The sequence below is a fragment of the Meleagris gallopavo genome, chromosome 6, assembly GCF_905368555.1.
Source record: "Meleagris gallopavo chromosome 6, MGAL_WU_HG_1.1, whole genome shotgun sequence".
Lineage (NCBI taxonomy): Eukaryota > Metazoa > Chordata > Aves > Galliformes > Phasianidae > Meleagris > Meleagris gallopavo.
The window spans coordinates 37337374-37350728 of record NC_139409.1 but is presented as its reverse complement, the minus strand read 5'-3'; the positions used below and the strand labels follow the sequence as shown (position 1 = coordinate 37350728).

At 38.9% G+C, this 13355-nt stretch overlaps 1 protein-coding gene across 6 annotated transcripts in view; it reads left to right on the top strand.

Annotated features, from left to right (window-relative positions):
- The window catches only part of TOP2B (DNA topoisomerase II beta), a 60603-nt gene that overhangs the window by 135 nt on the left and 47113 nt on the right, over positions 1-13355 (top strand). The window lies entirely within an intron of this gene.

The following is a 13355-nucleotide window of genomic DNA, read 5'->3' as shown; positions in this document are numbered from 1 at the left end:
GTGAGTTGTGGGGTCGGCGCTTCGGCGCCGGCGTTTGTGGGTTTGCGTTTGTTTTTGTCTTTTTGCGTCCCCTGTCTGTGTGTGCGGAAAGCGGTGCTGGCGTTTAAACGGGGAAGGAACCGGCGGGTGAAAGGGAGCCGCGCGGGGCGGGGCGGGGCGGGCAGGGGAGAAACAGCCCGGGCCGGGGGGCAGCGCTCAGCCCGGAGCGGAACGATGCCTTTGTGGGCACCAAAGCTTTCCCGATCGTCTGGGATGGTGAAAGCCGGAGCTTCTGAGTTACGGAGATGAGTAACGACGGGGGCCTGGAGCCGTGTGTTTGCAGATCGCTCTTGAAGTTGAACTTTGTCGTCTTCCCAAAGTTACGTCTCTATAACGGGGCCAGGGAGGTGGGTTTTTGTAGGAGGATGCTCTCCGCTTTTGGGAAGACCTCAGGAAGGAGGAGCAAAGATGACCTGAAGGGGTCTTATTCGTCTAGTCAGTAACTTCCCTGTCAGCGTGGAGTTCAAACTAGCGTGCCTTATTTAATGTTTAAAAAGATGGTTCATCTTGATAGATGGTGAGGTGCCTGCATCTTTAATCAGACACGTGTTCTTTGCTGAGTTAGGAGCCTTAAACCCTCTTGTTTAAGGAGGTAATAAGAAACTAGTTCTTCTGTTGTATTTTCCTATATCTTTGAGCTGCTGGAAAAGAACATGAACAGCACTACTGAGATAAAAGTCATCCAATGTTTTCTGGTGGTGGACTACTTCTGCGGCTCTAATTATTGCATTTAACACTAATTCTTTTTCATTATAAAAGCTGGCGGTATGAAAAGTTACATAAAAATGTATGAGTTTCTGGGTGTGTCACTTGAAATTAGACAGTTCAGATATGGGAACAGCCTAACTAAAGAGGCTAAAGTTATTCTACTTTCCATTCTGCAATACTGTGTGATCTTTATCAACTGCTGCCTTGTATAGCTCTTCAGAATTAAGATTTTTATGGTACAGATTGGACCAAGTAATTGAAAGTTTCACAGCTCATAGAAGACTGCAGAATGAAGTGTGAAAATCACCGAGTAGGCATTTTTAATGAAATGTGTTCCTAAATGTAATGGGGATGAAAGTATGGCAAGTCAACAATTTCCTACAACTGGAAGTGATCACTTTTCTTTCTGTAAAGACAGTAAAGACTGAAGTGCTTTTGTTATATCAGAGTAGTGGCAGAGAAATAATTAGATTTCAGTTAAAACCCTGTGTTGACCATTCAGAAAACAGTAGGACTTTTCCTTTCTCTCATGTGCATTTTAAGTGCTGAAGATAGGGCCCCTGGAGTCAGTTCCTAAAGCCAGACCTGCTCGCTGTCATCGGCAGGATGCTGGAATACAGAAGAGCAATGTTGTTGTGGCACTGGAGTTGAATAGGGCAGCGATTAGCTTAGTGTGCAGGGAGAGAATGAGGCAGGTGCCAGTTCATGAATAGATATGATATGCTGGCATTGAGGCTGAGGTGTACAGAGATAGGGACAGTTTGGGACAGTTTCAGTCTTCTAATTTTAATTTGCTTGCCCTATGTCTTTTACACTTCTTATTACTGTGGTGAAAGTACTGGGACGTTTGTTTTCTGAGTAATATATTTCTATTGTTAATGATTTCTTTTTAAGACCAGGTGAGTTAAACAATTGAACTGTACCAGAAGTAAATCTAGTTCTAAAGAGGGGGAATGTGTTTAAGAATTGACATGATGTTTATGTTTCAAAGTAGCAAGTCTCATGTGGGTAATCTGATTCTCACATCTTTAAAAGAGTTGTCTGTATGATTTCAGCTTTAGTTGTGGTTTAAACAGTATTCATGTTCTTATCTTCTACTCCTTAGGTAAGAATTATGTGCATTTAGGAAAGAGGGTGTTCTTTGAATTACAGAATTTACCTTGGAGTGAACTTCATGCTAGGAAGGTCTTGCAAGTGCCAGGTGTTACCTACTTGTAGAAGCAAGATGAATTACCTATTCATGAAAACTCAGCAAGTCATCCAGTTTATAGCTACCTAGTAGCTAACCTTAAAGTAGTAACAGTGCTTTGAGAAATGTAACTAGCAGTGGTGGGCTGGTAAGGAGGAATAAGCAGGGTTTGTAGGGACACAGGACTGTGTATCCATTCAATGTGTTTGTTAGGAAGATGGTCTATCATTATAAAACTGAAAGTAACCTCAGACTTGTGAATTGTACTAGCTACTTTTTGAGGAGCTTTTTTCGTCTTCCTGATAACTTGTTGGAGTTGACTTGCAGCTCTTCACTGTTGTAGTAACTCTGTAATAGTTGGCAAAAGGTGGAGTTTTCACCAGCAGATTTGTAGTAATTATTTTTTGTGGAAGATTTCCAAAGGTGACTCAGAAATGTGTTGTGAGTTAGTTACAAATGCATGGATTTGTAAATAGAGAAGTTGCTGTTGGTAAAACATAATGGCATTTTTTAATGCTAGAAAAGCATGCTTTAAGTAAGACGTTGTTATTAATGTTGATACATATGTAAAGGGTGAGTGTCAGGAGGATGGAGCCAGGCTCTTCTCAGTGGCATTCAATGCTAAGACAAGGGGCAGTGGATGCAAGCTGGAACGTAGGAGGTTCCACGTAAATATGAAAAAAACTTCTTCATAGGAAGGGTAACAACCACTGGAAGAGGCTGCCCAGGGAGGTTGTGGGGTCTCCTTTTCTTCTCCTTCTCTGGAGACATTCAAAACCTGCCTGGATGCGTTCCTGGGTGACCTGATCTGAGTTTCTGCTCCAGCAAGAGTTTGGACTAGATGATCTTTCGACGTTCTGTGATTCTGTGATCTTCAGCCTTTCTGTGTGTTTAGGAACTGATGAAAGTGAGCTGTCATAACGGTACAATAACAGTACTTTTTAAAATATGTTCTGAATAGTGAAAGTGAGATCACCTCAGGTACAAACACACACCTATGAGGTGTTGCTCTGATACAGTAGCAGTGCACACAAAGCTATTGAAGTGGTTCTAAACAAGCTAAATAGTAATTTGTGGGAATGTTTTCAAGGCTCTCTCCTCAACTCTGAGAGCTACATGAACCTTATAATGGAAAAACGAAACTCTTGAAAGTAGTTGAAGACTTCAAACATACCACTTCCATTTAGCAGTCCTTTGTGAAAGTGCTAGTTTTCATTTTCAGGAAACACTAGCTTGAAGTGAATATGTACTGAGCATTAATGTGAATTTTGTTTTTCCAGAGAAGTTTATATTGCAGATCTGCATGCTCCTTGAATAGAGTGGCATGGAAACGATACATACACCAGTTTGCTTTAGACTGGTTTGTACTTGGTTTGAGTAAATACTTGAACTGTACAACGCTAAGTGAAAAGATAGCAGGTTTTTAAATAATCTAAGTTTAGCTATTTGCACTTCTCAGCAGTTTCGGAGTTACGTTGAAATAAATTTTGGGGTAATGCAACTTTTCTATAACCAAAGAGAATATGTATGCGATAGGACAGGGCAGTAGATCCAGCAAAGAAAAATGAACAAACAACAAAGCAGCACCAATCTTCTGTTGAAGGGACCTTGTCTGTCTTCAGTCACTTCGTTTGAAAACAAGTACTCTGAACTGTAGTAAGTGAATAGCTGTTAGTGGTGTGTATATTTTTGAGGGGGAAATGGTTAGATACACGGGGATTATTTTGGTGGGGGAAGGTGTACATGCAAGCACGTGCCCCTTGCTAACGCTCTGTCTGTCTAGATTGTGTGTACTTTGTGAGATTTTCAAGCTAACAATGTTGTATTAAATAAGATGGATTAAGCCACCTTTTAAATAACAGACTATAGAAGTATTCTAAAGTAGGCAGTTTAGATTTGCAAAAAACAGTTTTCATTTTCCAGAAATAGATTTTTACCTCATGTGTAAACTGTGTGTCCACATGCTAAAGCCATCTTCAAATACACAATTATATTTCAGTTAACTTAAATACGTGAATGGGAATCATATGACTGATGGATATGAGAGATTCTGTTCATAGAAGTGTTTTTTTTAGTGTTGAGCTTATTGATTCTGTTGGTCTGGAGGGACTGGGGAATCCCCTGTCACTTCAATTGCACTGTCTGGAGACAAGAGTGCCACTGCTAGGAGTAACAGCCACTTTATTTAGTGAAGTGTAAGGCTGTACAATAATAGCACTTTCTGTACTAAGATTTCTGTCATAGGTTTTGTTTTAGGAAGGCAACAAAAACAAAGGAATGGCAACAACAACAACAAAAAACAATACTGCCGAAACTGATGTGGATTATATAGAGAGAACTTAGAAATGCAAACTGGTACAGAAAACTCTATTTTTCTCATTGGATAATTTAAAATATTAAATCTGTTGGAATGTTACCCACAAAGACAATGTTGTTGTGCTCCATGGGGGTGTTTTGAGAATTTGCAGGAGCTAATTGAGCAAAAATTGGTTAAACGTTTGAAGAATCCTCTGATGAAAATTGTGTGTTTGGAGACTTTGCAGTGTCCTCTTAATACATGTAGCGAAACTGAAGTGTTTTGGAAGAATGTATTTTAGTGCTCATATCCCAAATTTAAATAAAGTGAATTTTAGGTCAAGGTACGTAAAATGATTTCACAGAACTTCTAAAAAGAAATACTAACATTTAAAATATAATTTAAAATTAAGCAACTGATGAAAGTGTTCTTATGAACATAACAGAGCAATTGCTGGGAAGTAAAGCGATAGACTTGCTCTTTGTGTTGTCGTTTGACTCCCTCATACCTGAGGATCAGATCTACTGGTTTTAAAGCTTCAGTGTGATCACAAATACTTTTACTCCTATGGAACGAGTCCTTCTAGAATTACTTTCTGAAGCACATATTATTAAACTTTTTCTGTGCTATCAGTTCATCTGGTTTCATTTAATAAAGCTATTTTAAAATTCTGTTTGTGTCTTAATTCCAATTTACATATAAATACACTTCATCACTGAGAGTGAATTAAGGCTCTACTTTTTATTTTTTTTTATTTTCTTAAAGTGATAAATCTAGGTGTTTGTTAGAGTGCACTTCTAAGAAATTGATTTTCTTTTTAAGCAAGCAAGAAAAAGAGTGTTAGCACAGCTGTGTAAATGCTGCCTCAGTTAGGAGGTTTTTGAGGGGTTTATGAAAATTGAGAATGAGTGGGCATGGCTACGCTGAGGCATCGTATTCCTTATCTAAGACATTGAACAGTTGTGAGAAGAACAGATGTATGTAAAACTGCACAAATGTCTGCCTTAGAGAGGTGCCAGAAACTCACGACAGCTTTCTCTGTGAGGGAATCTTCAGAGACAGCAACAAACTGTGTTTTTTGTCATGACAGAATCACAGGAGATGTAAGATAAGATAACACTGGAAAAGTTGTTTTCCTATAAGTCAAAAGAATCCAAGATAAGTAGAAAAAATATCAAGCTCTTGCAACACGCTAACTTGATACATAGTGGTTCTGTAGGAGCAGTTATAAACCAGAGTCAGCTCCTAAACAGAGAATCTTCATTTATGAGAAACTGGAAGTCTGAGCTTCACTGGAGATGCTGGAAAGCAGCTGTAGAGTCTTGGAATACTTTTCGAAGCGCTCAAACTGGTGATTTGTACCACCGATTCCATTACTTCAGAATAAGCTGACAGGCAAAAGCCTTCAAATTTGGTGTTAGTTGGGCTTACTCAAGCCTTGCAGCACAAGGGTGTCTAGGTGAGAACTCTGTCTCAGTGTAACCATGTGCAACACAAGTACAGATGAGAAAATTAGAATGAGCTCGATAGTGATTCAGTCATACGGAGCAATTAGGTGCGTCTTGCTGCACTAGTTGGTGGTACTGAGCAGTGTTTGGGAGAGAGGGAGTTCATTAGAGAAAGTCTTGAGACATGAGACTTGTTAGGAGTTTGCCATAGCTTTGTGCACATGTTTGTTTTCCTGATGTTTTGTCTTATGATTTGGAGCGTACAGCTAAACTGATGTGGTAAAGCATTAAAAAGGGCAAATATGTAGGAAAGGCTGAGTTATAAAGAAGTTATAAAGGTGCCAAGAAAGTTCTTTTATCAGTACCTCTTTTTCATTTCTTGGCTAGTGATGGAAATATGTTTAAATTAGCTGATGAAACAGTGGCCCAAACAGGTTTCTGAACCATCCACTGTACAGGTCTTTTCTGGGAAGCAGCAGTACTGAAAAAATAGTTCTCTCTCTACTTGCATTAAACCAGCTTAGAAACGTGTGTGCTAAATTCTAAGGACATAGTCCCTCCTGATGGAATGAGACTTCTCCACGCTGAATTAAACTACTGGAGCCTTGTTGATGTCAGCAATCAAGATTTTAGTGAGCACACAGGGTCAAGCTTGTGTGTGTGTTTCGAGCAACTTCCCAAGTTAGCTTATGAGTAAACTGTAGTTAACTTACCAAAGTTAACTGTACTAGAAGGAATTGCTTTTTTTTTCCCTTAAAGTTTGAAGGGATTTCAGTGTGCTGCCTTACAGCAGAAGGTACAGTTACTTCATTCATTGGTTCCAAGCACGGCAATTCAAAGAATCTGTAGGAACACAGTCTTGTCTAGAAATAAGGACTTCGTGTTAAACTTTTTCTACCTTGAGAGTCAGTGCCAGCGTTTTTTCCTTCCCTGACTCTGAAGCTTACTTTAAAAAACAGATTCTTACAAGATTAATATGTTAGCAAAGCATTTGTAGATTTAACGTTTTTAGATCCTATGTGGACACTGTCAAAATTCACTACTGAAATAGAGCTTGTCTACAGGAAAATTTCATCTCTCTCTAAAAAAACTAGTGAAATTTAGTGAAATTGTCATCACACTTTGGAAGATGTTAGACACTTGCTTTTTAAGAGAGAAGTGTTAAAGATCGAGATCTGAATGTACTTGTGCCAAATGAAACAGCTGTTGCTGTAGTGACTTAGTAGAAATGCAGTCATTTAAAACAATACACATAATTTACTGGTCAGAAGTAATTATAGAGAGCTTCCCCTCCTCCCCCCCCTCCAAAAAAAAGTGCTCTATTTCACATCTCAGATTTTATGGAAAAATCCTGTAGTTTTCCTTAAAATCTGGTTTACCAGTGCATTGGATGTTACAAATTCTAAAATAGTGATAACTATACTTTCCTTTAGTCTAGCTATTTCATAGGAAGAGAAAGCTGTATAATTCTAAGAATGCGGTTTCGTGTTGCAGCCAAACAATCAAATGATACCCGCTGAAAAGCACATATTTTTTTTCTCTTCTTATCCTCCCATTCTTATCATTCTGCTCTTTTCGTTGCATCAGTACTTGTCTGATTTTCCTGCAAACTTGCTCAGGAAAATGGTCCAGCAGACAACTGCTTGCTTCTAGTGGATGAAAAATGGGAAGGGAGGAGATTTGTTTGCTCCTTGAGCTGGTTTGTTGTTAGGCTGGTTTTGGCTCCACTATACGAAGAAACAAGAGAGGAGAGAAGAAAGAGAGGAGTTCTCATTTTTGGCAACAATTAACTGTTGTGCTTTTTTGTAACCGGGAAATCTGTTGCAAGTTATTCTGTAAATGAATTATGACAAACATTGATGTAATGTGGTGCTTTCAGAGTCAAGAGCAAATTGTGAGGAGGAGGAGGTATAAGAAATGAATTAGGAATTCAAAGTAAACAAGCATGTTAGTAGGCTAGAGCATGACTAGTTCTGGATGAGGTTAGTGGGTGCTCTTTTCTGAGTTACCTTTGGGGAGGATGCGATAGAGAGATTTAGTTAATGCTGCTGATGGGATGCCATGTTTTATGCAGATTCGCTCTGGTAAGAGCAAACAATTCTGTGTTTTCATCTTGGGAGGAAAGCCAGAGCATTTGTTAAACACAGCAGGGGAGTGGTTTCTTTTGAAACTCATTGCCTTTGTTTTTTCATCGTGGGAGGCATTCTCAGTCAGAATTTTCTTTTGGCAAGTTGCTAAATGTTTAGGTACCAATGCATTAATCACGTACTTTTCTAAGTCAAGAAGAGGCCATTAAATCCAGTATGTGCAACACCACACTACATGTGAGTGTATGTTATCCATAGAGCTACCTGGTAATTACCATATTGCACTTATAATTTTTTTGAGTTATAGCATATATATAATATATATATGTATATATAGTTTTAAAAGAACTGTTTGTTTGTTGTTGGTTTTTGTTTGTTTGTTGTTGGTTTTTCTTTTTTTTTTTTTTCCCAGCTGTAAGTGGCGGAAAATTGACATCCGTGGATTCCATTACTTAATTAACCTCCCTAGGTTTTACCGCTTAATTACACTCAAAATTTACTGTCTTGTCCCACTAATTCTCCACTTTAAGGGAATGTGGGACACATGCCATGTACTTCTGTAAAGTGTTATGTGCCACAGCTGTATTTCCCTTACAGGACAGCAATCCTTGCAAGTGCATGTAGTTGCTTTAGGAAGCTAAAGCCAAATAGGCAAACCCAGGTGGAGATACATTCACATAGTGATGTCTCTTTTTTGCTCATCTCTATTGGAATAGATCAAGTGTCCTTTTTGCCACCTAGTTTTAAAAAAGAAAGAAAAGAAGGAAGAATGTTTGAAACATTTGGTCTCAGTTGAAGCTGAAGTAGCTTGTGCTAGAGACATGGAAAAAACAAAAAACAAAACCCAGAACAAAACAAGGAAGACTGTGTTATGGACACAATAGGGAGATTTTTTTTTTGTTATACGGTGATGTATTCTGTCTATGAAACATTCTTTCTGAAACATTCAGAAAGCCTCTTGAACTAGTACAGGGGAAATAGTGGCTTTTACTTTGCCTTTTCTCCTATTTTGAACTTTCCAGCTCTATATTATATACCATTCTGGAGTCTTCCTACGTAAATATCTGTTACTATGCTGAGATTAGCGTAATAAACCAATTCTTTCATGAAGTAAATGCTATAATTTTTAATTGTTTCAGTCTAATGCCATTTATTTTTTTGCCCAGAGCAGAATTTTATGGATGAACACAATTTTTAAACACAAAGGAAGACCACACAACTCAGTTTCCATCAAAAAAGGCAATAAAAAATCTGTGGTGTCATTCATGTTCTGTGATATGTAAAAATTTCATCAAAAGGGACTGCAAGAAAACAAAAAAAAGTAAAATGCGAAGAAAGAAGATGCAAAAACTGAACCTCAATTCTGAGGTTGATGGTAGACAGTGGAAGTAGCTAAACTGTAGCCTATTAAAGGCTGCTTGGATTCTGATTCTTGAGATCACAGAAGGGAAGAATGACTAGCTTTTGAATACTACTAGAAAAATTCATAGCTAAGTAAACTCTAAATGAGAAACAATGCCAACGTTAAAATCCTACTGGAGAAAGCATTCATCGTAGTAAAATATGCTTGTGATAACACTTTATTGTCTGATGTCAAATGACCAGAAGGAGTTATCAATTGAGACTGTTACGTTTTTCTGTAGAGTTACCACTATCCTGTGTTTGAAATTTAACTGCAAATCTATAAAGGAGGTTGCACAGTGCAATCAATTATTGCATTCCAAAGTAATTAAGAATGGTCACCTTGCTGGCTTACATGCACGTGGGTGTGTATATTCATGACCAACTTGGAGGGTAGCTGAAAGACTCTCTGAAGTCCTGTGTGTAACAAGAATGATGGAAAAGCCAGACACACAAAAAAACAGTGAAAATTGGCCACATTAAGGTAGTGAAACAGACACTGAAAATTATGCATATCTCTGTATGTGTGTGTGTGTGTGTGTGTGTATACATATATTTTTCACAATAAATCAGCTAATTTTTAAATTAAAAAGTAAAAGACTTGAGCCCCTTGTGATACTTGTTTAATTCTTTTCAGGGATGTTCTCCTGAAACAACAGCTGGGGCTGTTTTGGAAAGTGTTATTGGAGCTCCAATAATATGAATATTTCCCAGACAGGACAGAATACAAAAGTCTTTCTGAGACAATTCCAAAACATGCCTAAAATATTGTCAGTTTCTACGCTACAGTTTAGTACTTGCTTGATTTTTATTTATACATATTTCTAAGGAAAGCAGTGAGAAAAGGCTGTAGAATATATGTGTCCATGGATCATAGTCTCAAAGAATCATTGAGGTTACAAAAGACCCCTAAGACCTTCTAGTCCAATCATTGACATCACCACCATGCCTGCTAAGCTGCATCTGTCACTGCCACATCTACTCTTTTCTTGAAAACCTCCGGAGGCAGTGACTTCATCACTTTCCTGATCAGCCTGTTTCAATGCTTCATCACTTTTTCTTAGAATAAACTTTTCCTAATCTGCATCTCCCCTGGTGCAAACGTAAGGCCATTACCTCTCATCCCTATCTCTAGTTACGTGGGAGGAGAGGCTGACCCCAGTATTGCTACAACCTCCTTTCAGGTAGTTGGAGAAACTGATATGGTGTCTCCTGCACCTTCTCTTCTACAGACTGAATAATCCCAGTTCCCTTGGCCACTCCTTGTAAGATTAGTGCTCCAGACCCTTCACCAGCTTTGTTGCCTCTCTCTGGATGTGCTCCAGTGCTTTGGTGTCTTTCTTGTAGTGAGAGGCCTCACTGCTACTTAGTACTTGAGCTGTAGCCTCACCCATGCCAATTAGAGGGGGATGATCACCTCCCTAGTCGTGCTAACTATGCTATTTCTGATACAAACCAGGATGTTTTTACTTTCTTGGCGACCTGTACACAGATCCTTTTCCTCCGTGCAGCTTGCCAGACACTCTGCCCCAAACGTGTAATGTTGCATGGGGTTGTTGTGACCAAAGAATAGGGCCCAGCACTTGGTCTTGCTGAAACTCGTACAGTGGGCCTCAGCCCATACATCCAACCCATCCAGATTTTATAGATCTTTCTTACCCTCAGGCGGATCACTGCTTCTTCCCAGCTTGGTGTTGTCTGCATACTTACTGAAGGTGTTCTCAATCCCTTTGTACAGGTCTTCAGTAATGATATTAAACAGAGCTGGCCCCAATACTGCCCCTTGAGCAATACAACTTGTGACCAGTTGCCAGCTGGATTTAACTCCGTTTGTACCCACCCTCTGGGTCTGGGCATCCAGCTTTTTTTTTTTTTTTACCATGCGAAGAGTGTATCTGTCCAAGTCATGGGCCGCTAGCTTCTCCAGAAAACTGTCAAACAAAACTGTATTATTTGACTTGACAGTCAAAGGCTTTTTGGAAGTCCAGATAGGCTACATATGCAGCCTTTCACTGCATGCACTCATCTTCATCACTGATTGGGTGATCAAGACTGTGGGGGAGAGCATGTCAAATATCTAAACAACATTTGTGTTCTAAAAATGCCCATTCAAGACAGATTCAGGGATTCAGAGTTGGTCTTTTTCAGAGTACAGCATAGATAGACTAAAAAGCTTGGTCTGGAAATATGCAGTGCTGCAAACTTCTGATACTTGCATCCCTGCATAATAAGGCTATTTTATTTAGTTGAATGTTTTTTGGTTTTTGTTTGTATGTCTGTGTTACAGTAGCATGCAAGTTAAAGTTTTCAATACTTGTAGGAATATGCAAATAAAATCCATCCTGCTCTCTGAAAATGTAACTTAAATATTACTTGTATATAAATGAAGCATACTGAAAAAGTGTCTTTTTTTCATCTGAAGACTTGAGTCCTCAGATGGCCATACTGCAAATATACCACAAGTACATTTTGGAAAGCTGTCTCGAAACAATCATAAGAATGCCATACTCATTGATGTACATGGCAGAGGCAAAACCAGGATGTGAGAACTGCCTATCACGTACTTTGCCTGCTTAAAAAATAAACTAACAAACAAACAAACCTCATGCAACTCTTAAAGCATAAAAATTGGGAGTGTAAAGAAGAGTTCCATTTGAACAAGATCCTGGCAGTCTTTCATGCCTATGAATCTCTTGCTCTCCGTATGAACTGCATTTCCCCACTTCCCTTTCTTCAGCTCTTACTTCCGTTGCATTTGAAAAACATTTCTGTGGGTTCTTCAAGGATCACAGGGTTTGTTAATGTTGACTGAAGCAAGGAAAGGAATACATTGTTTTATTTTTCTTGCAAATTACCGGCCCCTTTAGAACAACCTGAACTATTAAAGCAGAGCTAACATGGCTAGGAACCTGTAAGTGAGCTAAGGATGACTCCTATGGAATATGACATCTTTTCTCAGAAGACTGAAAGATTAAATCAAAGATTATCATAACCACTAAGGTCAGAAAGATATAAAAAATACAACGAAGTTAGTTGGAAGCCTCTCAAAACTACTTTAATGAGATAAGGATCTCATTGTGACTGTTTGAAATGCTTCTGTTGTAATTCTTATTTCTAATCTTCCATGTGTCAGTTAAATGTGTCTGTTTGTGAAATCTTATTTCTTTTCTGCTTGCTTAGCTGATCCATACTGCATATTTCTATGGTGGTTGTGGTGAGGGGGTACTGTCATAATTTAAGACCAAATGACAGCACAGAGACCAAACTGACTTGGATGCCAAAACACTTTTATCACATGTGCATGCGATTTTGTGGAATAGACAGCTTTCCTGTGTAGTGATGTGCTCTGGTTCATGATGCGCTCCTTAAGAAAAGTGAGAGTCAACGTTGTGGTTACAACTCTATGACGTGTAATCCTGGTGCAGGATTATGGGGTCCCCAGGGTTCTGTCCCGCTGTAACTCTGGATGCTGGCATGCACTGGACTGGAGAGGGAGTACTCAGTTCTCATTTGACCCGTTCAGGTTCACTTAGGGACTAACAACTTCCACTGTTCTGAGTAGAATTAAATGCTTTATTCTTATGCCTGCTTAGAGGAAAAAAAAAAAAAAAAAAATCATCCAAGCTTAGACAATAGAAGCTGAAAAATAGAAACTGGAGTAGTACAGGGGAAATTATCCTTGTCAGTTGTATGTTATAGGTTGGCATTTATTTGGCCTCTGACTCCTAAAGTTGTTTAGGGTGAGGTCAGTATACTTTTCTTCTTGTGCTCCTAGTTCCTGTATGCTTGTATGCTTTTTTACCCTTTGCTTTCATTGCTCTCCAAGGCTGCAACATGCGATAGGTAGAGAAAGAACTGATGATGATACTTCCTTTCATCTGAGAAGCTTACAGGGTGACTGGTTAATCCCGGATTGGAGTTTGGTCTGTATCTACTTTATAGAAAGACTTAATGGGAACAGCTAAATGGGAGTGTAATATTCACTTGGGTGACAAGTAGCTTTTGTTGTCGTTTTACCACTTATAGATATACATATATATATATATATATGTATGTATATACTTGCCTCAAAGTTGGTTAGAAGGTAGAGGCTATTTGAAGTATTAGGCAGGAGATGTCAGAATTTCTTGTTACATATCCTCGCCAGGCAGGATACTTCATGTGATTTCAAATTTGACTGATACTCT